Genomic DNA, 15,176 nt, shown 5'->3' with positions numbered 1-15,176 from the left:
GTACTGTGTTTGCCTGCATGAAATAAATAGAAACTGGTCAGCACCTGCAGTTCCTGATCGAGTACCATTTTACTGTTCAGAATTCAACTTGCCTTTATCCTTCATAAAGATTTACCACATACATGTGGTACATACCTCATGGATTTGTTTCCCTTTAACAGGCAGCTGCTTCGTCATTCCCTTTTTTTCTTTGATGTTTCTGGTCGCTCACAGCCGCCTTCTCTCTCTCCTCAAAATCTTCCTTTGGACCTTGCTAGTTTTGTTGACCCATCAATGTTCAGGATCCTGCATTTCTGACATATCAAAACTCAGGCATGAGCTATCAGAGATATGAGTTATTTATCTGATTCAATTGCCAATATTATCTGATTTATCTTATAATATTATCCAGCAATACTTCTATTATAAAATTACTTTCTGCTGGTGTGGTCAATAGGGACTGCAGCTCCACAGATTGAAAATTCCCATTTAAGGCAATGTACTCAGTCAACTAGGGAAAGCTAAATTTAAGATGTCTCTGTTAAGCCTGTTGGGTCTTTCTGATTAACGAAGTACAGAAGCCTTTATATTCTACCATCCGAGGCAGTGAGATTTACGAATTCACCAACAAATAATTCATAGGTTTAAAAAATAAAGTAAGCAAAAACTTCCTATAATTAATTACTGAAGTGCTAAGACCGAGTAGCTGGCTCTCAGGAGGTACAACATTCCAGACTTTGAATTGTTGTTGCAAATTAAGTCTGCTGCCTGCACATCCCCATTTTCTTTTCTAGTTTCTCTTTACCTGGAAACTTTATTGACGGCAAAACCATACTATGTTAAAGGTGCACGATGTGTAACATAACCAAGTTAGAGATGAATTGACAAAAAACCCAATTTAAATGCTCACAGATTAATGAGATTTGGTGCTTATAGATTCTGGGGCAAGGGGCCACTGTCCCAGTGTGTCTGACCTACTGTGTGACAAGGGACACCTAATTCCAGGCAGCAGTTTTGCAGCGTGGGGAACTGGAATTATTTTACATTTAGACAAGTGAATGATACCGTGGCTGCTAACTCGCCGTTGAACTACTACAGCATGTCACTTAAACATCCAATACACATTTAAAGGCTCCAAAAGATGATGAATTTACCACTTCCCAGGGTAATATGTTCCAGTGATTAATTACTCTCTCACTGTAAGGAATTTGTGTCCTATTTTCAGTTTACATTTTTCTACTTTGCACTTTCATCCAACTGATCTTGTAGGGCCTTTCTCTGATATGGTTAAGGGGTTGCTCATATCATGCCTCTCCACTTCAGAAGCTTTAAAAACCACTCTCTGTTTCTTTGAGGACCTAAAGTGATTGAACTCTTTACATCTCTTGTTAGAAGATTTGTTTTCCAGAACCTTTCCAACTTTTGGTCTGTTTTAAAATGTGAATTCCAGAGTTGGACATGTTGCATAGGATTCTTACCAAACCATGTGTGGAGGCAATACTGCTATGTTTAACCCAAAGCATTACTATTTTTAGCGTGGAATTAAAGTGATTTCCCGCCCACCCCCCCCGCTTTTTGCTGCCATATCATGATCCCTGTAGCAGATTCCCGTGATCCGCAGTCCACCTCTGTGGTGTCAATCTTTCTCCTGCGCGTACCCCTGCACTTAACAAAGGTCGTTTTTGTGGCAGAATTCACTTCATTACAGCAAAAGTAAATAAAGCCTGTCAGCACTCTAGCAATGAGTGTAGGTGCTTACCTTGGAGCTGAGCGGGGCGGGTAAATATACACTGTCTTTAAAATGCCGTGAATGGCCAACTGGATCACATCCACGCGAGTGCGTCAGAAAGAAATCCTAACAGTCTATTGTTTCACTTGTGCCTGTGTCTTTAATGATTGCCCAATACAAAGAAGAAAAAGCAATTATCAAAGGCAGCTTTTAGGAGTAACTTTACATATGAGATGCAATTATGGCGTGAACCAACACTGGCTTAATAGTGACAGACAGTGACTAAGGGATCTGATTACCAGGGAACCAGCTGCCAAAATCACATCCAGGAAAAAAGTTGGGGGGGGGGGGAAAGAAAGCTTTCAGACTGGCCTGCATATTTGTCAATCCACAATCAGTGATACTGGCAAACAGCTGTGCACACCAGTTTGTTCTTGTGCAGTCTCCTGTGTCCCTCAGACACTCCTGCATCGGCTCGCATCCCCTTTGTTGGAGCCCGGGGATGTCATAGCAAACCAACTGAAGTCACCACCGCACCCTCGGGACTCTCTGGGCTTCCTCTTGATTCCTGAAATCACTTCAGAGTGACTCTGTTTTCATCAACACACCTTGTAGTGTGCCCCCAAGCTACCTCTTGGACTTCACATCCCTCCCCTCTTGCCTCATGTTTTCTTTCGGCCTCTTCACCCTGCTCTCTCTTGATTTCGCTCAGTGTTTCCCGGACTTGCTGTATCTGACTCTCCCTGCAGAGATTTTCCATGCTCTGCACCTCAGGGACCCTTATTGCTGTCCTGGTTTATGCTTCTTTGGCCCTCAGGCTCAGGCGTTACCGTTCGATTTGGTGATGGCAGGAGCAGGATGATGGCCTGGGAGAAGGTCAGGAGGGCTTCGGGGAGCTGAGACCTCCCGGTTCAAGCCGAACCCCTTCTGTGAACCTGCCAGCGTGGTCCCGGGCATGTGCCAACCACCTCTTCTGGGCACAGTTTGGCGGGGAGAGCCAAAGCCCTCGTTTGTTTTACTGGTGTAGCGATAGGCCCGGTCTCATCGCAGCCCTGCATCTGCTCGAGGCTCGTGCCTCACCAGTCGGGAACCGCTGGCTTTGCTAACGCTCTCGCTTGTGTCTGCCTTGGCTGACGAATCGCTCACGCAGAGTTGTGGCATCTTTACGCCCTGTTTTAATACTGCTACTTGTCAGTGGATACATGAGTCAGTACATCGTCAGCTGCATCCTGCCGCTCTCATCTGGGGCCCAGTCTTGAGGCTCTGATCTGCAATCTATGCCGAAAAAGACAGCACTCCGTATTGTTTCCTTTTTCGTGTGCCTGCCTCTGGACCGCGAGAGATTTCAGAGTCTCGTTTCGCTACGTGCCTTTTTCACTTTCCAGCGTGTTTCCTAGTGAACGAGCAGGTCAGATCCAAACTCATTTGGGAGGTGGAGGGAGGTGACCTCCAGGGCAGGCACTACTGCACCTCCTCATCTCTTCCCAAGGGTTCCAGGGTCCAAACTGGAGCTGTGCTTTCACAAGAGCGTTATGCCGATGGGAGGTGAGTGCCAAAAGACATTCCCCCACTCCCTGCATCCCTCGCCCCAGACCGACGACTACGTTGACCCTGTGATGAGCCAGTGCAAGGGCTGCTCTGAAAGAAACGCAACCCTACCATCACCCCAAAAAGCATAAGACCACTCAGTGTTTTTCTTTTTTACGTATCCACATCTAAGAACAACTTAAGGAAAAAGGGTTTGGTTGGAGGATATTATTTTTTAATTTGGCACGGAGATTGAAGATCAAGCATGGAAAACCGGCTGCAAACATTTTGTTTCTGAGATCTTTTGTGACACTTCAACAAGATAACCATCCACAGAAATGCCAACAGGCCTGGGTAGGTAGATCAGTCTTTTTGGAAAAATGACTCCTGATTTTTTATTTGCCGCAAAATTTCTATGCCACAGTTTGCAATATGAAGAAATATTGGCAGGTAATGTGGGTAATTCAGGCTCTGGTACGCACTTGTGCTGCTTCGTGTTCCATCGCCATTTTTCTTTTGAGTGTCTCACGCCACTTGGAAACATGGTAATATTGTCATTTCACGATGTATTCTGTGTTTTGGATGGTGTTACCGTTTCTTTGTTCCTGACATCTTTTACAACCAGCAGTTTAGATCCGGAAAGCACACTTTATATTCTGATAACAGAAGAGGAGTGAAATCCTCGTCCAAATGAAGTCAGTGGCAAAACTCCCGTTGACTTCAGTGGGGATAGGATTTCACCCCATCTTGTGTTGCCTTGCCTAAAAAAGGAAGAGAGACCTGATCCAAAGCCTATTGTAGTCAATGGAGAGATTCCCAGCGATTTTAATGGGCCTGTATTTGGTCCAGCATGAGGTTATTCAGTCACCTCCAAATTTTACAGGAATATAGCACTTGTGTTCCCTTCTCCAAGGACTAATAAGCTCTCTCCGAGTTAGATAAATTTCTACACATTTCTTCTCCTGAAGCATTTGGGTGTACTAAGAAGTTCTTTCCGTTTTCTTCCACCCCCCCCTCCCCAGTGTTTCTTTTCAGACACTGTTTTGCCTCGTGGTGATTCTAAATCATCACAACACAGATCAGCACTGAACAATGACCAGGATATGTAAGTTTGGGTTTATAGATTCCAATTCCATGGACTTTGATTTAATAAACTTACCCCTCTTTGTAGCAGAAAGCACAAAACATGGGCGGGTTGGTGAACTTGAAACCTGGTTCTGATTCTGACCTACATTTAAAAGCTAAATTTGAGTCTGATAAAGTTTTAAAAACACTGGTAATGTGAAAAAGATGCTGCGCTGTTCTCTGTATTTTTAACCTTCTTTCCTATTAAAAGTGTAAACAGTTTTATTCTATTGCAGTGAATTCTTCTCTAATTTACTCCAGTGTAAATCCAGAGGAATGTTTCTGAGGCAGGAGAGCCATTCTGCATTCGCAGCGGGGTGAGCGACGGCGGGCTCTGCCAGGCTGTTTCCCCCTTCCTCTTCCTCTTCTCACTCTTTGCGTTTGATGACCCTGGGCAAGGAGTGCCGTTAAATGATGCACTGGTTCCAGTGAGGGTCAGCTGTCTCCACCGTTCACCGTCCCTGTGGCTGTGAGGATCTAAATGCCCATGATATAACCAGAACAATTCAGGCTAAAAAAAGCCTTTCTGGTGTTTTCTGTTTACCCCCCCAAAAATATCAAAATATGACTATTTATTTTCATTTTTGCATTGGAAGAAAAACAAAACCTCAACCATTTTATGAAAAGCTTTTTGTGGGTTGAAACATCTGGTTTTTGCCTCACATGTCGGGGCCTGATTTGAATCTTTCGCATAATTTTTGATAAGGCAGATGGACTCTCTCTCCCTCTCTCTCTCTCTCACACACACATACACACGCAGAGAGTATCTGCTTTGGATTTCAGAAACTTTCATGTCAAAAATTTCTTTTAAATTTGAGGAAATTTTATAAAATGTTGTGGTCCACTTAAGAAATTAGCTTTAAGTTAATGTGTCTTAAGAGTTGAAAGAACACTGGGGTTTTGATTAAATGTTTCCAGTTAGTTTGTTTTCTTGCATAACAAAATTAATTTCAGTGGGGAACCGACTTTTACTGAGTTCCTCTCCAAAAGTAAAAATATTCTGTAGAAAATCTTGCCTTTTTCTCCATTTCCCCCCCTTTATCCTCCATATTTTTCTCTATAGTTTTCCCCACAGTAGTCTATAAAAATAGTGAGCATCCAAGTGGGTTTTTCAGGTTTTGAGCTAAATCAGAGTTTCTTGTTCACTTTGTGTGCCGATGAAAAGCACAAATCTGTTGGGTTTTGGCTGATGTGTTCTTGTATGGTTTATTGATCTAAGCATCAGTGCTCACTCTTACAGTGCGACTCATCAAGCCCAGCTGCATAGACCTAAAGTTGTATCTGAACATCGAAATACTCAACTTCAGCTCCCAGACAGAGAATTTTGCCATCTCCAGCATATAGCCCTGACTGCTGTGTCTACCATAGGATAAGATAAACAGCTTCTTGGAGGTGACAGCTTCTCTCTTTGACCCTAAAGGGAGCTTAGGGATTAGTTAAGGCTTAGGCATCTAAATCTCAGATGTGTGAGATATGGCAGATGAATCCTACACAAAGTCCTTGGAACAGTTAATTGGCTTCCTGGGAGAATCAGCTTATACCTTCCACTTGAAGAAATGATTTAGTTTATTTAGCTACTATATGAAATTCTTGTAAACATTAAATTGCAAACTAAAGATCCTTTATGCCTCATGTAGATTCTTTTCAGAGACAAGCACCCTCTCTTTACACCTACTCTATCAGCAAATTATATACCTGGTGGTTGCTTTCTTCTACCTCAGGAAGAGAGATACTTCTCCTGGGAAATGTTGCAGCATGACCCAAAGTCCAAGTCTTTCCATTGACTTCAGTGACTTCTTCGGAATTATCGTCAAAAGTGCTTAGCCTTTTTTCCAGTGTGAAACCCCAAAAGTGAATTTTTTCATGATTCAGAAAATATAAGCTGTTGTCAAGTGTTAAGTACATTGTGATTTTTAACTGAAAAATAGTGCAGTTAATTATATTGGGAAAGTTTTTTTTTTGTCCTCCTCTAGCTTTGTATGTCTAGCAGTCAAGAAATGTTAGTTAATAAATGCACATCTGTAGGCAACCGGTTTACATCAGAAATGAACACATTTTTTTTCCTTCACAGATTAGATCCTGGTTAGAAACCAATAAACAGAAAATAAAATCCTCGAAGATATTGTTACGCTGATCTTCTGTTTCTAATACTGCACAGAAAAAAAAAGTTGACAAGTTGTTTTCTATAACCAAAATAATTGTTTTGTTCTTTAAAAATCTTTTTAAGGCAAAAATTCCAAAGGCTTAGGCTGTATTTACATATTTTTAGCAGCTTTCTGTAGTTAATTTCTGTCGTGTTATCAGCACTACCTTCTGTAGTTAATTTGGCTTGTAGAAAGCCATGATTAATGGGCTTTTGCTATAGCATTAATTTTCAGCCACAACCCCTCCTTGCCCTTTGGTATTACGTTAATTATTGGAAAAGAACCGTGAAATCGCGTATGGCACAGAGCTGTGGCGTGGCAAAGAACAACAATCAGAACCAAGGTTCTGAGATGTGTCCCAACAGAAGAAAGTATCTGACCTGGCTAACGGAACCAAACACGTAAGGGGTTTTGGGGCTTAGGCAGTTCTGGTTTATTCTGGACAAGTGCTCCATCTTCATGTTTTCCATTGCCAGTGGTGGCTTTTGGGTAGTTCTGAAGAAAATTACTGGGCACTTCTTTTCAGTCCTTGGGAAGACACTTAATTTGAAAGCACTTATCTCAGTAGAATGTCTCCTTGATCAGACTGCTGTAAGGAGCGTTGATGCTTGATCCAAAACTAACTGGAGTCATTGCAGAGAGTTAAGCTTTAGATCTGCCCTGTTCTTATGGAGAAGATAGTCCTAAAATGGTCACCCTCGGAGAAGTGATTTACTGTATGACAAAAAAAAAAAAAGCTACTTAATAATCCTGTGAGCAAACTGCTAGAATAGCAAACAAAATAATTCAGTCATGAGACCAGAATTATTATTTACTACTACCAAAATAAATGTGAATATGATAAATCTTAGTAGGAAAGAGAAAGGTTTTTTTTTTAATGTGGGGAAATATTGCAGTAGCCAAAAATTAGACTTCTCTGAAACATTTTGTTAGCTAAACATCCAGTGCCTCACCTGATCATTGCTTTAAATACAATAAGTAAATGAAGTGTTGCCCTGTTTGTATAAATTCGGCCAGAACTATCAAAGAACTTGGGCCACTAGTGTGGGTCTTGCCAGAAAGTAAGGAGCTGAGTTTAAGAGTGTGAACCTTAAAGCCACTTCTGAAATAGATGGGTGTCTAACGTTAGCGGGTAGGTATCTGTCCTGGCTTTTACACGTGAAGCTCCTATGCACCTACATTTCTCATCCTGCAGATGCTGGAGTAACACAGGGAAGCCCTTCTGCTTAAGTCCAGTCTGGGATTCTCTGGCCAAGGGGACGCGCTTGATCCCATCGGCATGCTCAAAACAATCTGGCCATAAGCTGCTACAAAACCCACGGAGTTGTCATGACCAGTTCAACTAAAGAATACACAATAAAAGTGGTGCTACCTATCGTTCCTTATTTATGAGCAATGAGAGTAGTCACCCAGGCTGTGGGTGATTGGGGTTTTACGCCTACCTCCTTCAGAGGGGATCCTACATCTTCAATCCTTGGAATTTTCCTGCCCACCAGGCTGCCTGGGAAAGGGGAAAAAAAGGGGAAAGTCATACTTCTCCCTGCTTTTGAGACTGCTCCTAGAGGCAGAAGAAAAATGCTGGATTCATCAGGAAAAGATTAGAGGGAGGGAGAAAGCAGATGGGGCACCCTGCTCTTCCACGGGCTGTTGTAGCGGTTTGTGCTGAAGTTCACAAGCAGTGGTCAGGACCCAGAATTCACCTTTTTTTTCACACAAATGCCCTGCTTACTGGGTTGCCAAGTCATACCCATCAGTCTCCACAGGCAGTTGCCCCCAAACGAGGTATCACCCCTCTGATGTGCCCGGGTGTGCACTGTGCTGTAGGGCTCAAGTCAGTTGTCACGTCAGCACAAGGGGTGATGACCCCCAGCTGCGTGGAAGGCGCAGTGGGGGGCGATGCCGATACATCAGGCGCTTGGCAAGGCTTGCGACACCCCTAAGTGACAGCAATGGTAGGTTCACCCACCCTGACCTCAGCAGGAGTGGCCTTGTGAACTGGTGAAGGACAGGTGTAACCAGCAGACAGGGGAAGAAACAAGACTGAAGACAAAAAAGTAGATATTACATTGAGAAATGCTGGGACTTTGTAACTTTTCCAGTTTAAGTGCTAGACTTTCCTCTCCGAAGCCAAGAAGTATCATTTCAGTCTCTCCCACTGATGATATAAGACCGCTGCATGACACATAGCCTTTATAAAGCATCAAACTTCTAGCAATATGATAGTTGTTTTTATCACAATGCTCCCAACAAACGACACATGCTGTTAATATGAATCTATCTTTCAGCAGCAGATATTTCAGGCACTGTTAGTAACATAATCTCATGATGTTGCCATAATAGAGTATGCTGCAGATCCAAATCTTGCTGGAGCGAATTCTTTCTTTGGTTGTTTTCCTGTAGCTCTTCTTGGCTTCGGTGGGACACGTGCCCATATACTGCGAATATGCTCAGCCTTGTTAAACATTCTACAGCACTAGGGCTCTGTTAGCCTCAATTTGTAGGCTCTGGAAGCACACTGCAGGTAATGGCATGGGCTGGGGGACACTAGAAGGAAAGGGGGAACAGCAGCAGGTCCCACCAAGAAATAAAATGGGACAGTAGCAAGGTGGTGGTACTGTTATACACTCCTTAAGAGAGTGTGTAATGACACAGTTGAGGTGGGATTAAGGGTGCAGCATGCTGAGGGCAGAGGAATCCCCGGGCTCCCAGGGGCTATTTGTGTTAAGTGTTGGCTGCAGGGTACGGCCAAGAGTCGCCTATCTCTCTTGGGCAATTAACCATATCCCTTTGCAGTGTCTATACTAACAAATTAGCAGTGCCAGAGGTCTTGCCTTGGCCCCAAATGCCATTGTTTCTGTCATTAAAATGTTAGAGCCGTCCTTGGCATGGTTTTGGCTTGGGCTTGCTGAAAGCCTCTCGTACTATTCCTGGTCCTGGTTCAGGAGTTAGCCTGGGCCAGGGACCATCGACAAGGCGGTTTGGATGTGGCCTCCCTATTTTAGAGGCCAGGAGAGTTTAATAAATGCATGTGGCCATGTTATGACAGCATGCTTCTGCTCCCAGGGCCAGCGAACAGGGCCCAGATCTGCCCGGTTTATTGGTTGGGATGTAGTCATCACGTCTGAGACCCTCCTGCAACTGTGAGGCTCTTGTTTCTTCTACTGCGATGCAAAGAGCAGACGAAGTGAGAACAAGCCAGGCACTGATAACATTTTTTAAAAGGTCATTTCTTTTAAAGTTACATTTTTTGTTAAGCAGAGAGCAAGGCAGAGAGATTTAGACATCAGAGGAACTCAAAGACAGACAGAACTAGTATATTAGATGATTAAAATTTTGCATGTGTATAAAATATTAAGAAAGCTACAGAGTATTAGTAATCAACAGAAAGTCAATGTATAAAAAGCTACACATTCAATTAACTAGATCTGGAAGATCTTTTGAAATTTCAGGTCAGTTTTACAAATTGAAGTGTTGCCAATATTGAAGTGCTGCCAATATTCATATGAGCATGTCTAGAAGTGTTAATCAACACTTATTTATTCCTGAAGTTTACTGTATGCGCACTGCTGCCTGCCACTAACCCCACAAATTTAAATGAAGTAGATCTAACATCAGATTGATGGAGTGCACTGCTGACTTGGGCCCCATACATGGTTAAGGACCGCTCTTATGCTCCATGTTACAGTCCAGGTAATTGTTAATTCTTTGAAGACGAAGGGAATAGCATTTTAGTATTACAGCTTCGTCCTCTGCTCACACCAACTAACTTGAAGCAGAGCCCAAAGGAAGCAACTGCAATTTGCTGACCGGAGTTCAGGGCACATCTTTTCCATGACACCCATGAGGCCCCACACCCGAGCAGTTCAGGGAATAAGGGTTTTCCCTCCTCTTCTGCTCTTCAAAGCTGGTAATTCAACATTACATTCTGCCACAGACCTGAAAAAGAGCAAAAGTTTAACCACTTCCATACTCTGTCTGCTCCAGTCAGTGGTTTAGCCTGAGCCTGTTCGTAGATAAATCAATGCAACAGAAGACTTTTCTCTTTAAGTTTAAGTTGGAGCTGTGCATTAAAAAGAAAGAAAGTAAGAAGCCACAAAGCCTGTTCAAAGGCTGGCTGGTAGACCTAGTAAGTGTTTTATTTTTTGGAGAAAGAAGTAACACTCAGTCAAACACCTACAGAGTTTAATTGTACATGACAGTCCATGCCAGAGTTCAGCAATGAAAATTGAAGCCAGTTTTTTTTTTTTTTTTTTAGGCTGGGAATCATGCATCGACCTAATGAGTAACAGTTTTTGTTTGTTTGTTTGTGATCTGTTTTGGTTGGTAGGGAGGATGCGTTCTTTTGTTCTCACCATTCTGTGCTGGCTCCGGTCTCCGAATGCTACCATCGCATTGACTTTGACAGATTCAGCTGGAAAAACAGACGCATTTTTAACTAGCGGTGCCCAAATACCGGCTATGTGATATGATTCATTTTGCAGAGGAGGAGAATGGTTTGTTTAAATCGCCGGCTGGTTTATGCCTGAAGGGCGCCTGCTAGAGAAGAGGTTTCACCTGCTAAATCTGTGCAACCTGTTCTCTTTCTAAAGGAGTGTTTCTGACAGTCCTCACATACACATGTGCTGTTTAAACGAACTGAGGTCTGCCTTGCACACTTTGAATTATAACCACGCTGGGGTGCTATTAATTGTCTTTGCTATCAGTTTGTTTAGAAGTTTGATCCTCGAGCACAGCTCCAAGAAAAGAGACATATCTTCTTAGACAACAACCTAGAGAAACACGTTTCTTCCAGAGAAGTGGTGCAAATACTTTTTACTTTAAAAGATTATCTAATTAAGCAGTCAGTGAATATTAGTTTAAAGACTTCAATCTATTCAAGTCCTCTTAGCACACCGTTTTGTTAATTTAGTGTGCTGGATGATTGAGGAGGGTAGAAGACATGTTAGGAATCAGAAGTGGCACGATTTTAGCGAGCAGGGAATGATTATTCAATGTTTATCATAAGGCAAAACATGAAGGGGCTTCTGAGGAGGTGATGGGATGGCAAGTTCAAAATAAACAGTGCATAGTTAAACTGCAGCATTTATAATCCTGAAAGTTGATGTGAATTTAAGAAAGCAATTAGGTGAATTCATGGAAAAAAGGTACTCAAAGGCTAATAACATAAAGAAATAATCTCTGGCTTGGGAAGTCCTTATGCCTCTGATTACTGGCAGCAGAAAAGAAATGCCAAGAGAGGCATCAGGATTTATTTCCCCTGTTATTCTGCGTTTTTCTAGTCATCCTCTACCAGTCACAGCGCCAGATGAATCTTTGTGCTCTTCTTGCAAAATGAAGACCATAAGTACAACAGTGAATATAAACTGGTGTTAAAGTTACATCAAGTAGAACATAAATTTGGAGTACTACTTCACCTAACATTGCCAATTTCATGTTACATCTTGTGAGCAGTTGGGTGTAACTTGGTTCACACAAAATTTGTGAGTTAAATTTCTTCATTTATGTTTCTCTGTAATGTTAGGTTGATGCCGAATTCCTCCACATCTTTTTAAGTAAGCTGATTTCTAATATTATTCTGCTGTTAAAATAGATACCTTAAGAGGAATTCAAGTAAAGGTGAAAGATTCTCTCTATAGTTTATGATATTATAATGGATCACCTCACAAAAAGAAGATAATATTTACGCAATTAATTTGTTGCTTTTTTTCTGATCGTGGAAATTGGTTTAGGGTAATTTTCTTAAATGTTATTTGAAGAAGAAATTGCCTTTTTGAGTTTAAAGAATAGAGAAAACATTCTACAATAACGGATGTTGAGTAAATATTTTAAGGCTTCACAATATCTTCATATTAAATTCAACGATGTTAACCAGTATACAAAAGGTCTGACTTTCAAAGAATCTTCAATTAGTGCAGCTAGTAATGAATCCTATATATCCCTTACCTGACACATATGCTTACATATATATAGGCATTAATGCGTGTAAGCACGTGGACATATTTTTTATGCCTGCGCTATATGTATATGTGTATGAATGTCATAGAAATGAGATATAAACTGCAAATAACACTTTCCCCTTATCACAGACAGGATTTTAAAAATAAAAAATATCGAGTGTCAATACCTGTTCTCAATATAATATTAGTCTGTTGACTTTTTTCATCATAACAAAAGGCTTATTGAAAATAAGTTGTCCCAATCTCTTAACTTTGTCACTACTTCTTTTGACAGATACATATTTGTTATTACAGGTTTTAGCAGAAAACTATCATCCTATGGATCTGACAATGGGAAATGTGTCTGTTAATATTGCAAGTTATATTTGGAGACAGCATGTGCATTACTAAATGCCAGAACACCAATACGACCCATCTGCCCAATATGTAAAGTATAATAACACCATTATGAAGTGATGATATGTTTACATACCCTTGTAACAGGATTAAAGTTTTCTTAATTGTCCCCTGCTTGAACCTAATGTAATGTTTTTGGTGTGTCCTATAGAATAATATTGAAAGAATGAACAAATCAGTGGCGGAACCTTCTGAGATTTGCCTAATTACAACTCAAATTGTTCCCATATTGGAAATTACATGCATATAATGCCTTTTGGGGCACAGAATAGAAGAAGCATATGAAGGTCAGCCAACAGTGCATTGCAATGAGTTCTGTCTTCATGAACTTCTAAAATGTCTTTTTCATGCAATGAGACACATTAATTTACTAGAAACAGATTTCAGAATTGTTTTATCCGATTTTGGAAGGCTTATTTCTGCAATCCCCGTAAACCTGCTGCAGAAAACAGAAATTGCAGTTGCCCTGAATTTAGTTAAATCACCACAAACAGAAATCACTCAGCTAGTTCATGTGTGGGATTAGGGTGCTGCTGCTGCATTTCAGGTACCTGGTTCATTTTGAAAGATTCTCAAGAGACCTTCAGACCTTCAACCAGATCTTGACCCACACATCGTTCAAAACAGCCCAATGAAATGCAGGGAAGTCTTGGATAGGTCAAGGAGTACCAGCCGCATCCAGCTGTGTGTTCCCATGACACTGTTGCGTGTTTGTGATAGGTGAACATGTGATAGTTTTTCTTTTTATGCCACTCCAGCCTTTTTACAGCGCAGCTGCATGTTAACCAACATGATTTCTTGCTAGCCTACAAGTGCTGACCCCACTGAGCAGCACTGCAAGTCTGAGAGCAGAGAGATACTTGCAGAATGACGAGGCCTTTGGGGAATGCCTTAAAGATCTGTGAGGTCTTGCTGAGCTGTTGGTAATAGCTAGTGTTTCAGGAGATCAAAATGACTCTTTTCTTGATTGACTTGATTGCTTCAAGTCAAAACAATCCCTCAACAATCTGCTTCAAAAAGTATACTGTACAGTTGTAACAGTGGTATTGTGCAGTTATTCTGGGTATTGAAAATCATACAAGGCATTAAAATATGTTATTGTAAGAAATACTCTAATATCGGTATTCTAATAAAATCACACTTTCATCGATGCTTACTCACACTGTGAAGCACCTGAGGACTCACATGCCAGAAACAGACCCCATACCACCCTGCAACCATAAAGCTAAACAACATACACAAGTGTTGGTTGTGTTTGTTTGGTTTTTTGGTTTTTTTTTTTTTTCAATATAATTTAGCTGCTTGAAAGATGGCCTGCCTGCTCCAGAAGTAAGACAATACAAAGCAAAAAAGTGGATATACTGCATCATGCATGTGTGTTAGAAAAGCATCAGAAATACTGTCCTGTTACAGAGATAATCTGGCTGGGACCTCTTCTGTGGCAGTACAGTTCATATACCGTGGCTTAAGATCTTTTGCTTTCATATCTGAGTTTTGGCATCAGTTTGGTTCATTGGTAGCCTTTTTCTGTCCAAGGTCAGTGTTGAATCCCACTCTAACTGTGAAAAAGGAAAAAATGTCATTTGGCAGTGCCCCATGATCTTGATTTGCTCTGCTTGCAGGGTACAAATGAAAGCTGTGTTTTTTTGTTTTTTTTTTTAAAATTTAACTTTACTTTTTTCAGTTCACCAGAAATTTAGGGACTAAGAGAGCCAAGTCAGGCTCCTTGCATGGGTGAGAAGGGAAATGAAAATGTAATTTTTCAGGGCGAACAGCATATTTGACATATTGTGATAGCCTTGTACTTGCATGTCTTGTGGCTTCTGGGTACCAGGGGCTTTCACATTGCATTGGTACCATATAGATGATGGGAATAACGTGGATTGGTGCTAGAGCAGAGGCTCAAACCTGAAGTCTATCACTACCAGGGACTTTTGCCTCATGTCATTATACAGCAGCAGCAGTTTAAATTTCTTAATTTACACCAAAGCTTTGCAAGGTTTTGCAGCCGTTTAGGTTTTGACTTGCCCCGTTCTAGCAGGGAGGAACGGGCAGGGAGTTCGTGCTCCTACCCGCAGCACAAGTGTGGATAGCATTAAGGTTTGGACTCAGTCCCGTAACAGGATAACTGCAGCCAGACTCCCTGGGGGTGCTCTGGATGTTTCGTGCTGAACCTGTAGTGCAGTCTGGCTCTCAAGCCAGCGTATCTGGGCCCATCACATCAGCGTAGTCGCTGCTTTCAGAGACAGAGCGCTGGCGTGGAGTCTCCGGTGTCATTCCTTTCCCCGTTCCTGGCCAGCACAAATTGGGCATGTATTC

Source organism: Rissa tridactyla, chromosome 3 (genome assembly GCF_028500815.1).
Source record: "Rissa tridactyla isolate bRisTri1 chromosome 3, bRisTri1.patW.cur.20221130, whole genome shotgun sequence".
Lineage (NCBI taxonomy): Eukaryota > Metazoa > Chordata > Aves > Charadriiformes > Laridae > Rissa > Rissa tridactyla.
The sequence above is the reverse complement of the archived record's forward strand: the minus strand, read 5'-3'. Positions refer to the sequence as shown.